This window comes from Labeo rohita, chromosome 7, assembly GCF_022985175.1.
Source record: "Labeo rohita strain BAU-BD-2019 chromosome 7, IGBB_LRoh.1.0, whole genome shotgun sequence".
NCBI lineage: Eukaryota > Metazoa > Chordata > Actinopteri > Cypriniformes > Cyprinidae > Labeo > Labeo rohita.
Genome location: NC_066875.1, coordinates 4,907,675 through 4,934,092, shown reverse-complemented (window position 1 = coordinate 4,934,092; position 26,418 = coordinate 4,907,675). Strand labels below are relative to the sequence as shown.

General features: G+C 33.5%; 1 protein-coding gene across 4 annotated transcripts in view; it reads right to left on the bottom strand.

Annotated features, from left to right (window-relative positions):
• Nucleotides 1–26,418, bottom strand: part of kcnip4a (potassium voltage-gated channel interacting protein 4a) — a 240,063-nt gene that overhangs the window by 190,326 nt on the left and 23,319 nt on the right. The window lies entirely within an intron of this gene.

Below are 26,418 nucleotides of genomic sequence, written 5' to 3'. Positions count from 1 at the left end.
ACTTTACAATAAACTTAGTTAAACTTAGTTAACTTTATTAGTTAACATGAACTAACACTAAAAAAAAATCCTCTAAAGCATTAATTAAAAAAATAAAGTTAATTTCAACATGTGCTAAAATGTTTAAAATCAAAACTTTCAATGAATGTTTTATTAACGTTTGTTTGTAGCTTTAAGAGAACCTTGCAAAACATACTGAGAACATTTCCTGTTATTTCCTGTTTCTTTTATTTTTACTAATTACTTACAGTAGTCAACATTTGAAGTGGATCAAAACCTTTCATTAAAGTTGTCCTAAAACCAAAACAATACCAGTTCTTGTCTTAGGACAACTTTTTTGATCCACTTCAAATGTTGACTACTGTATTACTTTTCAGGGCAAGAATTGCATAATGATTCTTAAAACTCTTCTACTTTTTTATTCTACAGAAGAAGAAAAAAAAAACCAATATGCAGGTTTGTAACATTATGAGCATGAGTAAATAGCAACAAAATCTTCATATTTTGTCAACTATCACACCAACAGCTGTGATTGCCATGAAAATGATCTAGAACAGAAATAATCACATGTGAAGGTGTAAGAATCATGAAAATTTCAGAGGTTTCTGAGGTACATTACAGAAGTAGAAAGCAATTTTGTAGAGAAACACATTTGGAAGACAGTGTGCTATTATTAAAATATTAGGTTATGAAAACTGCAGTTGGCGCCCTTGACATTTCTGAATTATCATCAGACATGACTGATGCTCTGTTCGCATCCATTAGACACTGAATGAAGTCATTATTAACGACAGGCAGGAACATTTAAAACTCGTACAGTCAATCACGACTATGTGGAGACAGTAAAGGTTATAAGAGGTGAAAACTAGCAAGATCATTTTGTCTGTATGTGACAGTGATAAACTAGCACCTTTGACATCAGTCAGATAAAAAAAACACATGGTCAAACTCAAATATAATATATGAGAGTGATACATGTAAAGCATATTCCAGTCTACTGACTTAAATACATTAAAATGAGAGATGTTTTCACTTCATGTAATGTAATTGTATATGTACAATCCTACAAAGCTCATGATGGCCCAATGGGCTTTACACTGTGTCATATGACAGGCCAGAGCATTAAACTGTAATTATGATAGGATGACAACAATAAAATGTATGATTTTCCATATGATGGAGCAAGTCCTGCTGCCTGATTGATTTGTTTTATGTAATGCAGTGGTATTTGCTTAAAGCTTTTGTCAGAGATGCTTCAGCACCTTTAGAATCTTATCTTTCATTTTGGGCAAGAAGCCTGAAATGAAAGATTGATGGAGGTGTAGGTCTGTACCACAGAGATGAGTTAACTGATGTCCTCACCTGTCTTGTCATCATGAAAACGCATTAATGTCACATCAGAAAGACACAAGCCACTGGAGGGAATGTCATTTTTAACTTTCAGAATGAGAAATGCTGAGAAAAGCATTTTTTTGTGTGTGTGTTAAATGTACGTTGTCTCATTGTCTATTAAGATTAACTTCATGCTTCACATCTCTTGTGAAGTACTGTACAGTTTGGCAAACTTTTAAAAAGTGTACATATTATGGAAATAATATATTTTAAAATAGATTATTTTGAATACAGTAAATTTAAATGTAATATCAAAACAGTATGCTTAACCCTTTAACTGTCACTGTCCGCTCAGTGGGACGCCTAAATTTACTTCACCATATTACAAATAAATTCTAATCTAATCATGACAAACTATATATAGTTGGTAAGGTCTAAGAAACCTATTTTACCACTTTTATTATTTTACTTTTATTTTACCACTCTTTTGTGTTACATATTATGTAGGAAAAGTAATAGATTAATTTATGACAAGAGTGCACCTCAAAAATCTACATCATAACAGGAGTTCTGAACTTTGCCACAAAAAGACTTTCTTTGTTGCCTTTTTCCCTATCACGCAATAGAAATCTTAGGAAATTATATATCAACCGAAAAATTAAAATCTCAAAATTCATCCTTTGAAAACCGTTTTAAAATCAGACATTGCATTACCATGGAAATTGTACATCAAAATCATACTACAAAATGTTTTCGATCATGAATTATAAAAATGTAACTTTGGATAGTGCATTTTCATGTCTATGTTCAAGATAGGGAGTGACAGTTAAAGGGTTAATGTTAGGGCTGCCCCCAACTAAACATTCTCTTAATCAACTAGTAGTTGTTCATTTAAGCCATTAGTCAACTAATCACACGTTTATGATATTGATTTAATTACTTGAAAATGGTTATGATTTAATATTAAATATTATGATTTAATAATAAATCATAATAATAAGCATTTAAAACCCTTAAGCACACACATTAAACAAGCCACTGGCAAAAGATATGTGACCCTGGACCACAAAACCAGTCTTAAGTCGCTGGGGTATATTTGTAGCAGTAGCCAAAAATACATTGTATGGGTCAAAATTAAAAAGTAAAGATCATGCTCCATGAATTTTGGAATTTTGTAAATTTCCTACTGTAAATATATCAAAACTTAATTTTTGATTAGTAATATGCATTGCTAAGAACTTCATTTGGACAAAATTTAAAAGCTATTTTCACAGTATTTACATTTTTTTGCACCCTCAGATTCCAGATTTTCAAATAGTTGTATCTCGGCCAAATATTGTCCTATCCTAACAAAGCATACATTAATGGAAAACTCTCTATTTTAAAAATTTTACACTTATGGCTGGTTTTGTGGTCCAGGGTCACATATTATGAACGTATCGGGGAAAAAAAGAAAAGAGAAATATATACCCATGTATGCATGTACACATGTATGTTATGTGCTTTTTTCCCTTTCTTTCTTTTTTAAACTGTATGCAAACTAGTTTCTCTATATATCTTCTTTATATATCTTTATGTATCTTTAAATATCTTTGTGTCAAAAGCACTATGATAAATATCAGTGCAAACTGCCTAATCAGGCATTAAACAGTATATAAAGACAAATAAATAAATTGCATAGCAGCAAACTGAAACACTACAACAAAAAGGGCAATTACACTATAACTGACCATCACCATTTTATTTTTCTGTGAATCCCAATTTCAGTTTTCTCATATGTGACCCTGGACCACAAAACCAGACTTAAGAAGCACGGGTATTGAGACAAAAATACATTGTATAGGTCAAAATGATTGATTTTTCTTTTATGCCAAAAATCATTCGAATATTAAGTAAAGATCATGTTGTCAATTACCTACCGTAAATATATCAAAACACAATTTTTGATCAGTAATATGCATCAGTAAGAACTTCATTTGGACATTTTTAAAGGCTAGCATTTAGATTTTTTTGCACCCTCAGATTCCAGATTTTCAAATAGTTGCATCTCGGCCAGAGATTGCGCTAGACTTTAACATTGTCCGTCATTTTGACGGACAGGGTCGTAAAAATTCTTTCATAATCTATTACCCCTGTCATTTTAATTTTCATATTTTAATTATAATAACACATTTATTTCCTTTTATTTTTGTTCACATTTTCATTTTTGATCATGAACCTACAGGATGGCAGTGCGGTGTTTAAAAGCAACAAAATACGCTAGGGCTGGGTAAAGAAACTAACAAACAAACAAAAAACACGATTTTTCGATTTTAATAGATACTCATTTTGATGAACCAATATTGATTCTTAAATCACAATCAATCTGTTCAGCTGATAAATGAACAGTACACAGTGCGTCTTCCTTCCAATAAATAGCAATAGGCTAAGCTTTGTGTTACTTTTGATGCGAAACAAAGTCTCAGATTTCAAATTCTGTCCATTTCATTAGGTAATTCAAGCAATAAATACTGTTTTGGCGCTCTTTAATGTGGCGTGATAGATCGTTGTAGCTTCATTAAAGTACAGTAACATATATCACTTAAACAAAACACATTTCCAATCTGAATGTACTACATAATGCTGTACAATACAATACATTAGCCATCACTGTTGTATTTGTCTATGAAGGAGGTCTGGTTGAGATCAGTGTATACAACAGTAATCAGCACAGAACATTTCTAATAACAACTTTCAAGTGGTTTGTGATAAAACAAACTTAATCACCTTGGTTTGACTTGAATATTACACTGAAGAACATTGAGCCGATTAAATGCAAGTTTCTGCCAAGATTGTTTTATTTTCACAATTGTCATAATGCTAACTACATGTGGGTTAAAACTGATGGAAACTGGGTCTCATCTGCTCAAGCCAACAGGTTTGCGAAACAGCTGTAGGGAGATTAGACTCTTAAAACAGTCTGCAAAAAGAAATGCAGACAATGGTTTGGACCGTATGGAAAAAGAGGCTGGACGTAATGCTAAACTACATCTTTTGTGTATAACAGAAAAATAAAGTCATAAAGGTTTTGATCGACAAGAGAGCTTTTTCATTTTGTGGTGAACTATTCCTTTATTTGTTCAAACCTTAAATAAGATCTGCACAATCCCTTTCACTTTTCAGCTGTATCAACTAAAACAGACTTATCTGTCCAAACAGAACATGTATTATCTACAGTAAAAGGCTACTGGTGCTGACACAGTTTTTCCATGGCCTGGTTTGTTTAGCTGAGCCTTTGAAAAAGGTCTGGAGCTGTCGGACGACCTACATTTCCTCAAACCAGACTCCAACCTCAGCCTAAACACAAGCCTAATCCTCCCGCAGGAACCTAAACAACCAGCTGCACCCACTTACAGCAAAGAGACTTTAGGGTTACCAATGTTTCCTAGAATGGTACTTTCACAGCAGAGACGTCTCCTTATCTCATCACATGCTTCAGTTGAGCTTACTCAAGATGGAAGAGTGTAAAACTAACAGTGAAGCCAACTGGAAACAGTCAGCGAGGAACTGTGTTGGACTGCAAGGACGGTAATCATCATGTTTTCCATTATATGCTCATTTTATGAGAAGAACTGTTCATGAATTTTGGAGAATATGGTAGGTGGACTTTACGACATATATCCTAGTAAGTTAATATGAAATATTTTAAAGGTACATGCAGGAATCTGGTGCACTGGGGTACTTTTAAGAAAATTAGGAGTCCTCCTTTTCAGTGTCTATGTTAAGCTGTATATTAATGTCTTTGCCTTGGCTTGTAATAAATAAATACATAAATAATAATATTCAATATGTCTTAATAACAATAATACCAATCATTATCATCATTATATTTTATTTTACTTTACATTACAGCAGTAAAACTAAAATGCTTATACCTCCTCTAGTGAAAAATAAATATACTAAAATGTATTTAAAATACACGTAGTTCATGCCAAGTATACTACAAATACATTTACATGTTATGTTCTTAATAAAGATACCCTGCAAATGTAACTTTAGTTACTAAACTGGTATATTTAAAGTCTGCTAAATTGAAATAACTAAATTTGTACCTAATGCACTTTAATTGTGCGGAAGTCGTGCTGAAGTCCAACTAAAGATATACTTAAGTATATTTGATTGTGCTAAAGTACTACTGCAGGTATACTTTAGGTACACTTTAAATATTTAGCATTAAAAGACCGATATTATATAAAATCATACAGTCCTCATCTAAAGTGACATTAAAACATATTTTAGGCTTAATATTAAGAAATAAGTAGTACTCCAAATAAAGTTGAATTAAAATTTTTATATCAGTCTCGAGTGATATGTCACTAGATTATGTTAATAAACTTGCACTATACTTCATATAAAATAAATGCATTTTTTTACTAGGGTTAATATCTTAATTTCGTCACTTGCAAGAGTTAAAACCTTAAGCTTTTATTTTGGCTGAAAACTACTTCAGTCTTTGCCTTGAATAGTATTTGAATATTTGGTGAAAAGATAAAAAATACATTTTTCCAAGGGTTGAACTCTTAAGTTAAGGCAGAAATTAAAAATATAAAATATTTAATATATGCCTTCAGGATATAAATTACTTTACATCAGTAAAAATACAACTCTTACACCTTAATTTCTTAACTTTAATTTCTTAATTTCTTCACCTTATATTTAAAAACCCCTTAAGAAACCTACAGGGACACATTTTAGTTTTTGTAAACGGGTTTACAAATTTTTCTCATTACAAATCTCATTACAAAGATGTATTAATTGGTCCACAAAAGTGTTGCAAAGTGCATGTAAAACTCACTGCTGCAGAGACGGTATTTGCTGCACTTACTGTGAACCAAGCCTCCGATCCTGACCTTTCCAGTGTGACAGACACATTCTGGAAATCAGTGACGGTATCTACATTTTAAAGGAGAAGTCCACTTCCAGAACAACAATTTACAAATAATCTACTCACCCCCTTGTCATCCAAGATGTTCATGTCTTTCTGTCTTCAATCATGAAGAAATTATGGTTTTTGAGGAAATTGTTTTTTCTCCATATAATGGACTTCATTGGTGCCACATTTTGAACTTCCAAAATGTAGTTTAAATGCAGCTTCAAAGGGCTCAAAACGATCCCAGCCGAGGAAGAAGGGCCTTATCTAGCGAAACAATCAGTCATTTTTTTTGGACATTTTTTATACTTTTTAAAGCACAAAAGCTTGTGTAGCACAGGCTTTGGGATGCACGTTCACGACGCTATGTACTATTGAATCACGTCGAAAGGTCATGCGGAATGTAGGCGGAACTAATAATAAGAAAATAAGATAGTGTTTTTCGCCATACTCAGTACAAAGATGATGAACTTACATGTGATTCATAGTAGTGATGGGAAGTTCAGATCATTTTACCTATTCAGACCCTTGAGTCCAGCAAAATGAGTCGTTCGTTCACCACGTGACAGCCCCATAAGATGATCGAACGATTCAAAAAACCTAAAGACTCGAAACAGGTGAACTAATTCCAGTACAGAACCTAATAGGTTGTTGCACATACACGACTGAACGAATCACTCCCGAGACGACTTGTTCTTCCCAAGTCACATTGAAGATTCGCTCGAAATGAAAGAATCATTCAAGAACGACCCATCACTAATTCGTAGCATCGCGGACGCGCATCCCAGAGCCTGTGCTACACAAGCTCTTGTGCTTAAAAAGTATACAAACTTTTATTTTTTGAAAAAAATGACAGATCGTTTCGCTAGATAAGACTCTTCTTCCTCAGCTGGGATCATTTAGAGCCCTTCGAAGCTGCATTTAAACTACATTTTGGAAGTTCAAAATCGGGGCACCAATGAAGTCCATTATATGGAGAAAAATGCTGAAATGCTTTCCTTAAAAAAAACATAATTTCTTCATGACTGAAGACAGAAAGACATGAACATCTTGGATGACAAGGGGGTGAGTAAATTTTGTAAATTGTTGTTCCTGGAAGTGGACTTCTCCTTTATTATCTGTGGCAGTAAATAATATCAATAGTTATAGTTAATATCAATGGTTAAAAAACATCAGCAGTGACCATTAAAATGAATAACTCATTATCAAACAACAAAATAATGTGGCACACAGAGAACTCATTTTCAAATACACTTAAAACAAGCCAGAGAAAAGTAGCCAGGTTGCCTTTTTGTCTTTTTTACAACTACCAGAGATGAAATCTGCTAGCGCAAGCTTTACATAATCATCCCACAGATCCTGAAATCCATACATGGCAAAGTCATAAACATACACTCAGACCTTGCATCAAAGTCACACATTTTAATGCGCTGCAGCAAACATCTTTCCTAGAAGTAAAAAAGGGGGTCAGGAAGCTTACTTGAAAATTCTATTACAGATTGTGTCAAGCTCAGTAAAAGATGGACCCTTTTGAATCGCTCACCATGGCTCACTGTAGAAAACCACACACACACACACATAAACCATCTCTCACTGCCTCGCTTTGTGAACAGCTTTCCTCTCTATATTCTTATTTCACTGATTGCAGGCTAACACCTAATGTGATGCATTATTCAGAAGCGACACCCATTGCTTGAATACATCGATCACAGCCGTGATGTGAAGGTACTGCTCTCTTATAAGTCCGAGATATAAGCAACCTACTATATTTTGCACTGAAATGTGGGTTCTTTCAATACACAGAGGAATAAAGAAGTCATTGTTTTAGAAGAAAGCCTTGATCAAGACCTCAATCTCATTTTCATTCATAAACATCATTCATTTTAGCTCTGTTAGCATCCTTCCTCTATTAAGGCAGCGAGTTGATGAGGCCATGTAATCAAGGGTAAACAAAATGGGATGCTTAATTATTTGAGTCTATCCTTAAATATGAATGTCAAATTTGCATGAATGTTCCTTACCAGCAGACTTTCTCAAAAGGACATGACATTGCATGTCAAGAATTTAATCTGGCGTCTCAAAAACAGTAATACAAAGAGCTCAGATTTAAGGGACTTAAAACGGCGGAGCTCGGTCATACATTATATTTTACCCTGGCATTTTTGGCATTTCAAACACATAAAAGAGAATTGAGATCAAAGTGCCTCAGCAATTCACTGCTTCTCTGCACATTTTAAAGAAATCCTGATATTGTTTTAGTTAAGTGACACTGAAAGTCAAGTTGAATTAATAATCAACTTAAGATTTTGAGACAATTGCAAAATAAGGGCCCTCAAAAATCAGTCTGATGACTAAAACAAAAGAATACAAACCTGAGGAAAATGTTGCTTCTGGAATCATTTCAGAATATAGTTTCTATTTCATTACATCAGAAAATCACCCTTAAAAGTCTAATCTAGAGGAGAGCTCAACTAACGGCTTCCTTTAGGCTCAAAACACTATTATTTCAATTCCCCCTTTCCATTTACTGGCTCAATAATGACATACAACTGCAAGAACAAGTTTGAGTTCTCATAGTCTAGTCATATTGTAGAATTACTTTGGGTTAACAGCTTGACATTTGAAAAAACTAAACTCTCTCAACATAATTTAGCATTAAGCTGCCATTTAAAAACAAATTTAGGTAATGAACTGAACGTGGCTCAGCAGAAAAAAATAAAATAAAATCACGTAATTGTTGTCACGCTATTTGCAAAGCATTTTCCTTCAAAAGCAGAAAGCCTTGACATCTGGCAAAATATTTCTGCTTGAAGATGGATGGTTTTGTACTAGTGTCATTGCAAAAGCAAATAGTGCCTAAAAACTTTTTTTTATTACACTTCTGTTCCTTGAAACCTAATGTAGCTACCTTACCTTGCTCTGGTATTTGTGCTGTAATATCACTGGGCATTATGGCCAAAAATATCATACAGTATCAAAATATGTCACAATATTAATTAACTTCAAATGGTTTCCACATATTTGAATTCATATGAATGAATTTAAACAACTTGTTTATTCACAGTTATAAGTTACCTTTTAATTTAGGGCCCTAATGAAATCCATTATATTTTTCCTTATATTGTTTGTTTTCTTTTTTGTTTTCTTGAATTTTCCTCAAAGGTATCTTAAAAATGGTGTCTAATGAATGAAATGAATTATAAAACTTTAACAATTAAACCAATCTTTTAAAATGTAAACAATTAAAAATATAACAATTTATAATAAAACAGTATTTACAACAAAACATTGCATTTGTATTTTTTGTCAAATCAGATATTGTGCATCAAAAGTGTAAAAAACATCTTGGCTGTGTTATATTTCTTAAAACATTATTTTTACTATGTGAATTACATACTAGTATACAGTACCCATATATATTTCCATCTTCATTTCTTCAAGATAAACTGAACCTTTATTTTGAAAGGTCCACTCTTAAAATTTAAGGTGCTTTAAAAAAGCTCTTCACAGCGATGCCATTGAAGAACCATTTTTGGTTCCACAAAGAACCATTCAGTCAAAGGTTCTTTAAAGAACAATCGCTTTCTTACCTTTTTTCTAATCTGAAAAACCTTCTTTCGCCACAGAGAACCTTCTGTAAAACAGAAAGGTTCTTCAGATGTTAAAGATTCTTTATGGAACCATTTAGACAAAAAAGGTTCTTCTATGGCATCGTGAAGCAACTTTATTTTGTGTTGTATGAAGGTCCTTGAGTTTCAGTGTATTTGGTGGTAGTTCTTCTCAAATTAAACTTTTAAAAGCTAAATGAAGTGCAATGACGTTTAAGTGAAATTAAGTGACTCTCGGAGCAGCTCTGGAGATGAAGGTTATGTCCTCATTAATGCTGCCAAAATGTCACAATGAGCAAATTTTCTTTTTATTTTGAGTTCCATTAAAATACCTTCAAAATGATCAGACAAAAAAATGACTGAGTTTGAATGCGAGTCAGCAGAGTTGATTTTGAGAAAAATCTAAAAAATCCAAAGCAAAATTACCAAGCAATGTTGCATATTTTCCTTAATTTCTTTTCTTAATAATAATTACTATTTTATTAATCACAAGCTATTTTATTTTACCTTTGTTATTAAAAATAAGAAAAAAGATGCAAATAAACAGTAGTTTAATCAAGAGCAGCGAGTGATTCCGACTTTTCTTTTAATGTTTGATTAACATTGAGACAGATCTATATTAAAACCTATTGTAATACATGGATCTAATATAATGTTAAACATCCAATTTTTCCTCAACCACTAAGGCGAGGCACTGCAGGTGAAGAGGATAAAAAAAAAAAAAATAGTTATCACCTTACTTAAGTTTTCGAAAATGTAAGGTTTAAATATGTAAATGAGGCAGTATTTAATGAAATATTTACAAATTTGCATACCATTTTAGTTGGATGAAGTCAGTTTCAAAATTCTTGTTTAATATTTTGTGACATATTAGAGTCAAACGTTTTTACAGAGGGAATTTGGGTATCTTATTTTGTCACGCCATAATTCAGAAAAAACATTTTGTGGAGGAATAAAATGTACAAAATCAAATTAAGCAAAATTATAGCAAATTATATATGATCAAATCCCTCTTTAAAAACCTTCAGGATATAAACAGAAATAAAAATGTAAAGTTTGGTGTGTGTAAGTGCAACTGTAGTGGAGATTTATGGCTCAGTGTAGGAGAAAAAACTCGTTTTGAGAAGACAGCCTTTAAAAATATGTACTGTAATTTAAATCTATTGACACAAATAGATAAAGTGCTATAAAAGAAACACTTAACAGTATCTTTTGGATGTTTTTTTTCCACTAGTCTGAAAAAACACTTTATAAAAAAACAAAAAGCTCAAAATCTCAAACTTAACAGGTGCATGAAAAAAAACATTAACTAAACATTTATGTAAGACACAGATTATGTTTGTGCGAATCTCGCCACGAGATACCTCGCAATAATATACTTTATAGGGAGATTGTACACTCTCTGAGAGTGCCAAATGTCAGTTAGCGCTATCGTTTTTCATCAGCATAGGTGTGTAAATCATATTTCACCGGTTTGTAATCATGTCGTCAAGAATTCAATACGAATATACACAAAGCTGGAATGCTGCATTTTGCAACAACAGACCAACAACTTGTGGAGAGAACAACTGCAATCGTGCAGAAGTGAGCAGAGAAAAAGGTACTCCTCTCAGAAAACGTACAAATAAAGATCATTTTACATGCTTAATTCATATTTGGAGCATTGGGATCACTAGAAAAAAAAAAGTAAGCTGTGTCACTTTAAAGTCATCCAAACTTGTGTGGTACACTGAAAAAAAATTACAAAGAAATGACAAGTAACACATTGGATAAAACATGAAATTCTGAAAAACTAAAATAGTGTTTTCTTCTAAAATATACATGAATAATCTTTGCTTTACTTGCAACTTCAAAAAAGAAAACTCCGCCAGAAAAAGCTTAATTTTGGGAGGAGAGCTCTAATATGTCAAGATGTCTGCTGAAGATCTTTTACGGCAATGCATCTGTAAATGAAGATGCATATTTGCTGTATTTTTTTGTTATGTCTCTATAGTGCTGTCAGCAGTTGTTTAACAGTTTCCAGGAACTCAATTATTAATATTCCATTTTTCGATTCTTGAAATACGACTTGTACTTCAGCATCAAGTTCCTATTGTAAATAACATCTCCGATGGTTTATTGCTCTAACTTGCATCTGAACCATCAGTGCATCTGAATCATATTAGTTTATTCTGGTGTCAGTGCTACAGTACATTGACTGCTGCTGGCATGCACTTCTGCTGTCGTTTGGCACTGACTGTAGAAGTCGAGTTTGGCAGAGTCCTTGTTCTTGTCACTTATGTCCAGAGGTAGGTGTTAGCAGTTTTCCACAAGACTGCCAACAGAAATTACAGTATCTGTCAAGTTCAGAATTGTAACTGTGCACAGGCTCCAAAATATCCAGAAGACTGACCTTGAGTGTTTTATTTTAGAATACATGACACAAAGTCTAAATTATTAGACTTAGTTTACTATTATTCATAAAAAAATACGTTTTGTCATTAATATTTCAGTATCTGGCATGCATTTTTAATGGCATTCTTTACAGTACAAACCTTAGCATTGTTTCTGCGTCTTGCGTTGAGTGCATGAACAGCAGGTTTCTGCTTGACACTGGGTCAGTAATTGAAGATTATGACAGGCACAGGTGACTACAAAGTGAAGCCACCTCTAATGCTGAAAGTCATCTCTGCCTGCAGGCAAGGGAACTTACAAGGGTTCACCATATGCCGTATCAATCATGCCTACTATTTATAGATTGTGAAGCCATCACTGGAATACAAAAATGGCTAAAGTAGGTTACCTTCAGAGTAAGGGTACAGTCTGGTATGAACCTGACAGAGGAATAACCTTCGGGTCAAAGTGTGTATACAGTAGTGAAGGTGGGACTACAGTAAATCAAACTAGATTTAGTTTCTTTTTTGGTTTAATGTTGAAGAGGACTCACATAGAAATGTGGTAAAATGTATAATATAATTTTACATTTTCATTCACGTATACAACATTTATCAAAGGTATTTCTATTGATTGATATATTTATTTATTTTTGAATAAACACCAAGTAAATGATAATGCTTTAAATATTACAACTTTAAAAAAAAATGTCTTTTTTTTCCCTTATGCAACACATCATTTATTTGATCAAAAGTACAGAGTTGAATATATTTTAAAATGTAATTTATTCCTGTGATGCAAAGCTGAATTTTCAGCATCATTACTCCGGTCTTCAGTATCACATTATCCTTCAGAAATCATTCTAATATACTGATTTGCTCCTCAAGAAACATTACTATCTATGCTGAAAACAATTTTTGCTGCTTAATATTTTTATTTATTTATTGTGGAAACTGCAATGCACTGCAATTTAAAAATTTAGGGCAACTAAGATTTAGAACAAAAAAAGAAAAATTAATCATTTTATTCAGCAAGGACACATTAAATTGACCAAAAGTGACAAAATAAGTTTATTATTTATTTATTTATTTATTTTATTATTACAGAAAAATCACAGTTTTCAGAAAAAAAAAATTAAATAGCAATGTTTTCAACATTGATAATAATAAAAACCATTAATAATAACCAAACACCAACAATAACAGGAATAATTTACATTTTAAAAAGTATTCAGACAGAAAACAGTTATGTTAATTTGCAATAATATTTTACAATCAGTGTTGGGTAAATTACTCTAAAAAGTAATTAATTACTAGATACTAATTACATTATCAATAGTGTAATTAGATTACTGTACAAATTACTCTCTCCAAAAAGTATTTAATTACTTATTACTAATTACTTTCTAAATCCTGTATCATCCTTGACAAGTTAATGAATGATACAAAGTTAAACATGAAATGGTTCTTTTAATTCTTTCAATTAAATCATAGATGACTACATAAATTATTGTGGTCACACTTTGGATTAGGGTCCAATTCTCACTATTAACTAACTATTAACTATGAACTAACTATACTTTTGCCTCAATATACTCCTAATTACCGCTTATTAATACTTGGTAAAGTAGTTGTTGACAATTAAGTTTAGGAATTGGGTAGGATTAAGGATTTAGAATACTTATTCAGAATAATTATGTGCTTTTTAAGTAACAATAAACAGGCGATATACCAGTAGTATTCATGCAAATAACCAACTAGATCAGGGGTGCTCAACCCTGGTCCTGGAGATTGACGTTCCTGCAGTGTTCAGCTCAAACCCTGAACAAACACACCTGAACCAGCTAATTAGGATCTGAAGGAGCACTTGATAATTACAGACAGGTGTGTTTGATTAGGGTTGGAACTAAAGCCTGCAGGAAAGTCGATCTCCAGGAACAGGTTTGGGCACACCTGAACTAGGTTCTAATGAGAACTGGATACTAAAGTGATACCAATATTCTTATTAACACACCAAAGTATTTAAAGGAGAAGTCCACTTCCAGAACAAAAATTTACAGATAATGTATCACCCCCTTGTTATCCAAGATGTTCATGTCTTTCTTTCTTCAGTCGTAATTATGTTTTTTAAAGGAAAACATTTCAGCATTTTTCTCCATATAATGGACTGATATGGTGCCCTGATTTTGAACTTCCAAAATGCAGTTTAAATGCGGCTTCAAATGATCCCAAATGTGATTGTAAACGATCCCAGCCAAGGAAGAAGGGTCTTATCTAGCGAAACGATCGGTTATTTTCATTAAAAAAATACAATTTAAATTGTAATCTGTAATACTTTGTAAACTCAAACGCTCCTTAAAAGTGAGAATGTTATGTAAAAAGCATGCATTTTAAGGTTAGACTTAAAATTTTGATGTTAAATCCACTATTGTGTTCTACAGTGAGTCTTTACACAGCATTTAGTTCAATTACATAAGAAGTTACTGAAAATAAATTACAGAAAAAAATGAGATTAATCCCTTACTTTAGTTTTTTAAGGGAAAAGTTATTATATTACACTAGTTACAACACCGTTTACAATGTTACTATTTTCACTGTATTTTTGATCGAATGAAAGCAGCCTTTGTGAGCATAAGAGACTTCTTTCAAAAACATTAAAAAAAATCTTAATTGTTTTGAACTTTTGACCCACAGTGCACATTATTTTATCATATTATTTAATTATATAATACATATTTTACATACATTTTTACATGTCAAATAAAAGTCTACAGCGTCAGTGTCAAGGTCAAAGTTCATTTCAGCTGTCAGTTGTGATCATGGTTCTTGTAGTTGTGAGCAGGTCACAGATGTGCATGACCCCAGTGTCAAGTTTTCTAAAGACATGTTGTGTAACATATCAGATGACACAGACAAAGCATCCTGTCCATCAAGCGGCTACTATGTCAACAGGCCAATTTCAAGCTTGCCCATTCAGGGCTAATGTTTGGATAACAGCCACGCTTAACCGCTAATACCATCCATCATCTCTACTTCATCCCCTCTAGAGAGTGAACTGCCACCATGTGAAACTATTGGAGCTAATGGAAAATTCATTAGCCAAGTCTTCCTGCAGACAGCAACTAATGTTCACTAGGCTAAGTTTAAACTATAATGCTAATTACGGTGACAGTAACATTACTGATGTCTACTGTACTTTCATCAGTTCTAACAATAATGGGTTGTCTTCTAAACAGCACTTTTAAAGGAATAGTTAACCCATAAATGAAAATTTGCTGAAACTGTACTCACCCTCAGGCCATCCAAGATGTAGATGAGTTTGTTTCTTCATCAGATTTAGAGAAATGCAGCATTGCATCGCTTGCTCACCAGTGGATGTGAATGTCCAAACATCTGATAAAAACATCACAATAATCCACAAGTAATCCACACCACTCCAGTCCATCAGTTAAAATGAAAAAAAAAAAAATGGAGGTTTGCAAATCCATCATTAACTAATTTTAACCTCAAGCCCTTGTTTTTTTGCCTAAAATATAAGTCCTCTACCCATAATGATGCTTCCTCCAGTAAAAAAATGATCTTGTCTGAATTTAGGAGAGAAATCTGCACAGATCAAACACTGTTTACAAGCCAAAACAGTTGTAAACAAATATATTTGGTGGATTTTGATGGTAGAGGACAACAGATGATGGATTATACAGTAGTCTCATATTTTGGCCAGAAGCAGTTTAAAGTTAAAATAACTTTTGTTTCTTATAAATATGCAACTTTTGGCTTCACAAGTCATTAATTGATGGACTGGAGTGGTGTGGATTACTTGTGGATTATTGTGATGTTTTTATCAGCTCTTTGGACTCTCATTCTGACGGCACCCATTCACTGCAGAGCATCCATTGGTGAGCAAGTGATGTAATGCTACATTTCTCAAAATTTTTGGTCTGAGGGTTTCTTCATTATATTTGGAAAAATGTTTCTTCATCAGATTTGGAAAAAATTAGTATCACATCACTTACTCACCAATGGATGTGAATGGGTGCCGTCAGAATGAGAGTCCAAACATCTGATAGAACATTACAATAATCCACAAGTAATCCACATCACTCCAGTCCATCAATTAATGTCCTGTGAAGAGAAAAGCTGCATGTTTGTAAGAAACAAACCCATCATTAATGCTTTTTAACTTTAAACCACTTCTGGCCAAAATGTGAGTCTACAAGTTGTCTCACATCAAAATCCCCCAACATATTTGTTTAGCACTGTTTTGGCTTGTGATTTTCATTTCACAAGATGTTAATTGATGGACTGGAGTGGTGTGGATTACTTGTGGATTATTGTGATGTTTTTATCAGCTGTTTGGACTCTCATTCTGACGGCACCCATTCACTGCACAGGATCCATTGGTGAGCAAATCTGTTCCCATGAAGAAACAAACTCATCTACATCTTGGATGACCTGAGGGTGAGCACATTTTCAACAAATCTTCATTTTTTGGGTGCTCTATTCCTTTAAATATTCATTGGGTCTTAGAAGCTATTGTACAACAAATACTTACAGTATAAGTGTTGTTTTATGTAGCAACACTTACAAAAATGAATTACACTGTACTTCAAATTCATTTTATTAAGTATATTTAAGTTCAAATATTTTCTAAGCATACTTTATGTAATAAGTCCGCCAACAATCAGTAGTAGTACTACTAGTAGAAGTAACTGTTCGATTCCAGTTCCAGCTGTTAAACCATTTCTTATGAATAAATCACATTAACTCTGTGCTGTGGTCAATAAAAACATTGAGAGGAAAGGTCAGTAGCTCCCGTTTGCTTGTACAATTGCATTCAAGCTGACAAAAAAATAACATTTAACAACTTGAACAGCTTTTTTATAAGCATGTGTTGCCCAAAATAAGATGAAATGAATAAACAATTCATGTTAATTTTTCAGGCAAATTATTATCCTGATGATATAGTTGTTTTGGATGATGTTAGTGTTGGAAAAGGACACTGTCTACTAATGAAGCACCTTACTTGAAAATATTACTGATTGACTTTATCTAAGTCAATGGAGTCTAATGACAACGGCTGTCAATGATATCTCCATATTCATGGCGTCATCATTTATTCATTCTGTGCTGCTGAGTTTAATCTGTACACAGAGGCCATTCATCAACATGAAGAGCTGTGCGAGGCGATGGGGGCATCAGGCAGACAGCAGAGACGGCACAAAAATACTGATATTAATCAAGTGGCGCCTGGATTGTATCACGTATAAAAACTCTCAACACACCACACTGACAATCAACCCCAGGACAAAGTACAACACTGAACATCTGGCAACATGTTATAGTAAGACTTTAATATGCACAGAGTCACACCAGTGGCTTGTAAATGGTCGGATCTGACTTTTCTTAATTCAGTCTTGCACGAGTTGCTCATGAACAGCAAGGAAAAATGACATAATATGACTAAACATGACAGAGTACAAATAATAATTCCATTAAATATTAACATTTATAATACATTATTACTATCAAAAGTTGTATCTGTTAATATTATTTAATGAGCTGACATGAACTAACAATGAACAATTGTATTTTTATTAACTAGATAATAACAAATGCATTGCTCATTCTTAGTTAATGAATTAACTGACATTAACTAAAAGTACATTATTTTTATTATACATTTTTTTTTGTTTAAAATCTTTCATAAAACCTATGAAATATAATGTACAGTCTGGTTCTAAAGCAAATGAATGTGAGATTATTAGTATTCAGATGTTTTATTCTACAAATGAATCTGCACAAAATAATCTACTTTTGTTGAATATGGTACTAAATGCAACTTTGCAATTCTGCATAATGATATATTAATGACAGAAGGCTGTGAGGATATTAAGGAACTGTAACTACACCTTTCAGATGGTTTAGATGATGAATGACTCACTTTATGCCAATTCATGCATTAAACATTTTCTTCTTTCTACTTTTTATTCACTGCAAAGTCTGAACATATATTGTAGCTGCAAAATATAACCGAATCAGAAAGTCTAAACTGTAGTTGTATTATAAATCCATCATTGCCACCTACTGGACAAAAAAGGGTTTTAAAATACAGCACAACCCAGAAAGGTACTTTTAATATAAACTCCAACATTCAATTTCATTAAAAGAAACTCCTCCTCATGTTCTCGCCTTTCTCTCATTCTCTTTCAAAGCTGTTATGACTGACTTTCTTCTGTGAAATGCAAGAAGATTAACAAATAGCAGAATGTCAAAGATGCTCTGTTCCACACAAAGGAAATAAAAGGCAACCACAGCTGCCAAACAGGATTTTCATGTCAAGTTTTTCAGTGAATACTGACTTAAATTTCAGTCCATTCATCACAAACAGTGACCATTTGGCTTCTGGAAAATTAGAAGAATATGAATAAATCATATTAACTCTTTATGATGGTTTTACTGCTCTTTTCGAAGCTTCATTTTATTGTAAAAAGAGGTACACTTTACCAGTGTTGAGGGTAATGTATTAAGTTATGCACGTTACGTAATCTGATTACTTTTTTTCCAAGTAACTAGTAAAGCATCGCATTACTTTTTAATTTAGAAGAAAATATCTGAGTTACTTTTTTTTTCTATTTATTGATTGAAAGTTCTCCTTTCCCCATGTTGAGAGAAATTGGGAGTAAGATGTTACTTTAGTGTTACTTTAGTTCTAGAGTAAATGTGAACATGCATTAATTCCTCTCACTCACACACACACACACACACACACACAAAAACAAACAAACAAAAAAAAACAACAGATTCAGTTTTCCTCAGCTAATAAAAACAGTTAAATGCAACTCAGAAAATGGTGCAATAACCTATATAATATATTATGCAAACATCTGCAAGAACTAAATATCTTAAATAACACAAATATCTTCTATGCATTTAATCTCGGTTTATTAACGAATGTCTTTGCTACTGACCTTTGATGATCCAATTCAACCATACTTATAAGCATAAAATACTCAAGGTAAATTAACATTTGTTTTTTTGTTTTGTTTTTTTTTTGCTTAAGAGTGTTGAACTCTCGTCTTCTGCATTCTACTGTACAGACATAATTTTACTTTCCTTCAGCCTGAGGCTTTGGGTGTGAAAGGGCTTTTACATTTGCCAAAAATAGAACTTTTTATATTAAAACAAACAAGCAAGCCCTGCCCAGATTTAGAAAGTAATGCAAAAGTAACTTAAGGTATTACTTTTCATAAAAAGTAATTAGTTACTTTTTTAGGGAGTTACGCAAAATTGTAATGCATTACTTTTAAAAGTAACTTTCCCCAACACTGCACTTTACCATACTACAGTATGTGCTTTAGTGTGTTAGTCAACACAACAAATAAATGTACTTCAAAGCAGATTGTCAAAACAATGATTTAAAATAAAATTTGATAGTATTACAAAGTGTACTCTTATGAAACACTGATAAAAGTGTCTCTCATTAAGTGGCATTTTATTTCACTGATATATTATCAGCAAGTACAGTTTTTTAAATATGTATTTTAAAGATCTTAAGTACACTATACAAGTGCACATTCAATGCAATTAAACAACTCTTTCTCACACGGGTAATCTTTGGCCCAGTAGTTTTACTGAATGGAAAAGAGGAGCTTCTGCTTTCATGTTGCACAGAAGAAAGTAAGTTATACGAGTTTGGAACAACGCGAGGGTGAATATGATGATCATAACTCAAACATGGATTAAATATGGAAACTGCCAACAAGTTGCTATAAAAAGTCTACAACTACCACAAGGATATGAGTTAAATAAATCAGCTTGATGAATCACGCGGTCATTAAAACATAACTTGGTAGAAGTATGGCCGTAATTTGTGTGGTAGAACAAAAGAGAACAGTCTTTTCCTAGTAATGCTAACCCCAGACCTTATTTAACCACCATTATAAGAATCCACAGGACATTCCCATAGCAAATTAAGAACCCGTGGTGAATTAGCCTTCAGGGTGGCCTACAAACTGACAACAGCTCTATTATTAGAGGATTCAGTTTCTGCTGGTCTCCTCATACAGTGTTGTTGTTTTGCTAAGTGGATGAGGAAACATATGGATACAGCCCCATCCAGTGGTCAGAGCAGTACCACAGTCATCTGAACATTTATGATCTTTCTGCAAATTAATAAGTTCCACGGATGCTTTGAATTACAATAATAACTGATTTTAGACTTAATCATTATTATAAATAAGCATTTAGACCAGTGTTTCTCAATCAGAGGCTCAGCAAACTTTCAAGTGAACCCCAAGATGACTTTAACATAATACATAACAGTATTAATTATTTTAGTTACCTTTTTTAAATTTACAATAACTAGAAATGACCATAAATTAAAACAAGATTAGAAAACAGCTTGTTGTGGACAATGAAGGGCCTTAAGGTTAACAACTGACTTAGCCTCTGTAACATTAAATATAAACATACCAAAGACATTGATTTAGGTTACAGTTTATCTTCTCTTTGATGTATTATTTAAGAGCAAATACAGTTAAAGTCAATATGCTAAATGCTAATTATTTTAGCAAAATAAGAGGGATCATACAAAATGCATGTTTTTTTTTTTTTTATTATTATTATTTCTTTTTTTTTTTTTTTTTTTTTGTATTGACCTGTATAAGATATTTCACGTTAAGACATTAATATGGTCCACAAGAGAAAAATTAGTTATAAAATTTACCCTGTTCAAAGGTTTACATACACTTGATTCTTAATGTGGTGGTGTTACCTGAATCATCTACAGCTGTGTTTTTTGTTTTGTTTTGCTTTGTTTAGTAATAGTTGTTCATGAGTTCCTTGTTTCTTCTGAACAGTTAAACTGCCTGCTGTTCTTCAGCCTTCTGTGGTTTTTCAGCATTTTTCTGTATTTTGCATATGAGTCCCTCATTTGTTCTCAGTGTGAAAAGATGGATCTCAAAATCATACAGTCATTGTTGGAAAGGGTTCAAATACACACAAACCAAAGTACACACAAACCAAAGACTTTGTGCAACCTGAAGGATTTTAATGAAGAACAGTGGGCAGTTTAACTGTTCAGGACAAACAAGGGACTCGTCAACAACTATCACTTAAAAAAAAAAAAAGTGGACTATATGCAAACGTCTTTATGTGAAATTTCTTATTCAGCTCAGTACAGTGTTAAAAAAAAAAAAAAATAAAAACATTTTGTATGATCCCTCTTATTTTGGCAAAATAATTACCATTTTGCAGATTCTGCAAGGTGAATGTAAACTCATATAATGGAACAGTGTCAATATAGTTTTTTTCCTCCTTTGACATTTACAGAAGAAGTGACAGAACTCATTTGGTGACATACATCCAAGTGTAATAGATTGGCTGTTTCTCAGCACCAAGAATGCAAATTCAAGGTATCGCCAGTCTACCACGAAAGAACGAACTCGGAAGGACACGAGGACACACAGCAACGCATCTTCGAGAGAATTGAGATGCGCTGTAATCTTGTTGCTCTATTGACTGTCGCGAGCACATTATAAAGAGCGAGACAACAGCACACAATGCACAATAAACAATGTACAACATCACAAACAAATGTCATAACTTATGAAAACATTTTTTTTTTTATTATTACCGACATTATTTTTCATATTATCTTTTTATTTTATCACGTGCATTTGTAAAAATGCATGCATATCTATGCTTTTCCAGTGTTAAAATTCTTTTTAGGTATTTATTTTTAGGATTAACCCCTTGAGATGTACCATCTCGTTTTCGATTTTTAATATGCTAATAAAAAGTACAGCACGCTTTCTCCAGGTCTTCAACACTTTATTAAAGTTATGCAAAACAAAACGACAAATGTTTACTTTTACCAGCCATAACAAATACCCATTTACAAGCAGCTGGAATCTTTAAAGCAAGAACGAGAAGTTTACAGTTTACAGGGTTCATTACGTCAACCACCCGCAGCATCTCGAGTCTGCATATGATGCATCCTTAATATCAACAACACATACACTTTTATGTGCTTTTTGTACTTGTGTAGTATTGGAATTGCACTTTAAACAGTTACTGTTTATGCAAGATTGTGTAAGAACACATATTGAGAAACAGGCATTAAGGAACGTGTAAGGAATTGTTTCTATGCATTGGCTGTTGTTGGATTTTGAGATGTGCCAGTTGTTCAATGGAAATTCTGTTCACCCTGTAACTGTCACACCCCTGTGGACTGTTTTGTGGTTTTCCCTGTGTATGCCCTTATTTGGTCTTTCCTGTTCCATTTCCAATTATGATGTCATTGTTTAATCGGTTACACCTGTTCTCGTCTGATTGGTCTGTGTATTTAAGTTTGGTTGTGTTCCCCGTTTGGTTGTCGGTTATTGTTTATTGTCCCTCCGTGTTCACTCATAGTCTTTTCATGTCGTTTTGCGTTGGATTCCCTGCTGTTCCTGTTCCTTGTGTGGATTATTCAATAAAGTGCATGTTCCAGATTCTCCTCGTCCCTACTCCTCATTCCCCGCATACGACGACATGACAGTAACCATATTAGCAACAATATTTACTTTTGTTGTACTCAAAAATGCATGTGTGCTTGTGACGTACAGCAAATAACACCAAAGAAAAATATTCAATTTTTTACTGGAAGACTGAAGTTATGACATTTTGAGGTCAAAATTAAATAAATCTTCATATCGTTTACACTATGACCTATAACATATGTTTAAAAAATAATTTTTATTTCATGCCGACTTTAAGTCCAGGTGTTACGTGAAGTCACTTTTAATTATGCACCAGAATATATACTATATTGCAATATCTGAATTGAAATAATTACAAACTATTCATGAATGCAATAATGGGCTAGTGGCTCTAAACTGACCATTCACATAAATATAAAGGAAATCTGCAACTGTACAGCGAACCGAGTTTTCTATAATGAGATCCATAAAAGTTCTGTGCCTCATTGCAATTACGCAGCATCATAAAATACACTGTTATACAGCTACATAGCAGATATAACATCCATAAGACAGATCTTATGCTATATATCACTTTTACTAATGCAGTTTCCTGCTGTTTCAATTTAATCCATCTTGAAGGTTATGCTTCTGAATGCAATTATATAGTCAAAGCAGATCACGCTACACTGAGACAAGCCAGTGTTGAAGCAGCCAAATAAACCTATTGAGTTTGTCCATTCAGTGATGCTGGACACTGACAGCAGCACCTGACACTGTGAAGGGCCCAGCTGTTTCCTGAGCCTGTGTGATTACAGCACACAGCGCCTTAGATAATAACTGTCTTATGAATAGAGACACAAATACATACACACACACAAACACAGGCTGAGACTCCATCACGCAAACATAAACACACGTCATGTGATCCGCAGATACTAGAATGAACCACAAATCTATATACAGCACATGATTTCTTTTTATGCCATGCTGAATTACCCTCTCTTGAGAATTTGAGAAATCTTTTTGAACCAGCACTTTTCCCTCAGCATCTGCTTTACTTTCATTAGTATCGTTTCCATTACAGTTTCCATGGACTTTGCCAGAATGCTCTTTTTTTAGCTTGCAACACTCACTTGGCAGTTTCAAGCTACATTTGGAGGCTGTTTAGCCATTTCTTACATCATTTCACACTGTATGGAGAGGAATAAGATTGAAAGAATCCACTTAAACCAGTGCAGCAACATCTAAAGCAAACCGCAGCTCGAGTCTAAGACCACAAACGCTCTCTTTAGTCATTTAACAAATGGAAAAACTGTAAATTCACAACTGTAAAACTCATCGATTTCCCTTTCACTGTAATATGAGGATTTATTATGCCTGTCACTTCACACGAGACCATAAAGTGTGATCAGTTGAAACACCGAACGCAACATAAATCCAACAGAGGGCAGTAAAATGATCAATATCACATCAGCATTACAACCCGAAGTCCCTCTTTCAGCAGATTAGACAAGTGGCTTGACTTCAATATGCAGAGGAAGCAAGAATGTCTGAAAAATTATAATACTACCACTGTACAATAACCTCTCTATTAAAGGGAAAGTTCACCCAAAAATAAACACTGTCATTATATATGCATGTCCAAACATGCATGGCTTACTTTCTTCTGTGGAACATGAAAGAAGATATTTTTAAAATGCTTTAGTGTTTTAGTTATTTCAAAATATCTTCTTTTGTGTTCTGCAAAACAATGAAAGTCATAGTTTGGAACTACTATAGGTTATAATAAGAAATAATGACATTTTGAACTATTCTAACACAAAGAAGTAAAGCAGATTTATAAAGAGTATTTGTATATCTCTAATGATTTAGACACATGCAGATTCTGATGAAACAAACCTACTTTTCAGCAAACTCGCGAGTCTGTAAGAGTGAATTTGCTGCCAAATGATAGTTTCAAATCAGATTTGAAGAGCATACAAATGTTTGGTTTTTAAAAGCAACATTCCAAGAGCTCCAAGTGTCACTTTCTGAAATTAGATCACCAGTTGTGCCAACTTGCGTCAGAATTAAACATTTGCCTCATCTTGGAACTTTACCGTGTTCCCATTTTTTTCTAACTGACTGCAAACTCTCTCTCTCTTTTGGCTTGCTCCCTTTATCAGGGGTCACCACAGCAGAGTGATCCACACATTTTTTACACCGGATGCCCTTCCTTCCGCAACCCAACCCTGAGAGTGCACTAACTCGTGCAACCCCAGTGCTGGGACACACTCACTCTCTCACACACATTCACTCACTATGGCCAATTTAAATTGTCCAGTTCACCTACTGCATGTCTTTGGATTGTGGGGGAAACCGGAGCACCCAGAGGAAACCCACACAGACATGGGGAGAACATGCAAACTCCACACAGAAACTGCCAACTGATTGCAAACTGCAGTATTATTTTTCAGAAAACATAAATTAATGGGCTTTTGTTATTTCTTCCATGAAAACTGATAAAGAGCCAGATACACTGTGATATACAGTGAAAATCTAGCAAAATCTTGACAATATTACAGAAATAGTTCAACCGAAAAGTGCCCTCATTACAAACCTGCATGAGATCACAAAAGACACCATTTTACAGAATTTTGATAAGTTGTTTCCACTGTCCAAAAACACTGTCCAGAGAGATTTCGGTTACTTGCAGTGTATAGTACTTACCCAAGAAAGTACTGGAAAATATAGGGTAGCTACATGGGTTAAGGTTAGGTTTAGAGGTAGGTTTATGATTAGTGCCTAGTTATTACCCAATTATTGTTATTGCTATGATAAACACATAATTCGTATATGTGGAACAGGACTGCAAAATAAAGTGTGACTGACATTTCTCAAAATATCTTCTTTTAAAACAAATAAAGTAATACAGTAGAGATGCACAGCTCGACCGACCAGGGACCGGAATTAGCCGGGTTTTCCGCATGATCAGCCCGGACCGGTGACAGAGCCGGTCCGTTTTGACGTCACACTTACGGCAACTGATAATGTATTTGTGTCGTGCCAGATGAGGCTTGCACAGCCCGAGTGAGTAAGTGAGAGAGACTTGTGCAAAAATCAAAACAAATGAGCACAACTGCAATCACAGAAAGTTATAGATGCATACTGCGGTACAAAAAATATATATATTTTTATAATACGTGATTTAGGTAAACAACATTGCATGACATTTCCCAGAATATCAACACAATTGCTATGTGACACTGATTTTATACAATAGCAGTTCAATAAACAAGTCAAAAATAAGTGACTTTACATTTTAGACACAATATTGACTGTTTTGCTGACGAATATATTTCCAATTAAAGCCATGGCAGAACTGTTAGGTATCTCTGAGCAACACAACAGTGTTTTGTTGCTCAATGAATCCACGTTTCTGAACGAAAAACCCATTTATAAAAGACAGTCACTTGCCTCGTTTCTGAATTAATCTGCCACTTTAATGAATCGGTTGAATGAATGACTAAATGACTCACAGTCATTGGCTGCCACCTACTGGTGGTTTGGTTTCATATTTAAAAGTATCATTGCATTTTTCCAAACATTTCTTACTTGTATGTTTAAACAAATATTTAAAACATGAAAGTTATTTATGCATTTGAAATTTTGCAGTGTAAATGCATTTATAGAGAATATCTGTAACTTAGTCCAGATTGGTTAATTGTAATGTTTTATGTTTAATGTTTTTTTTT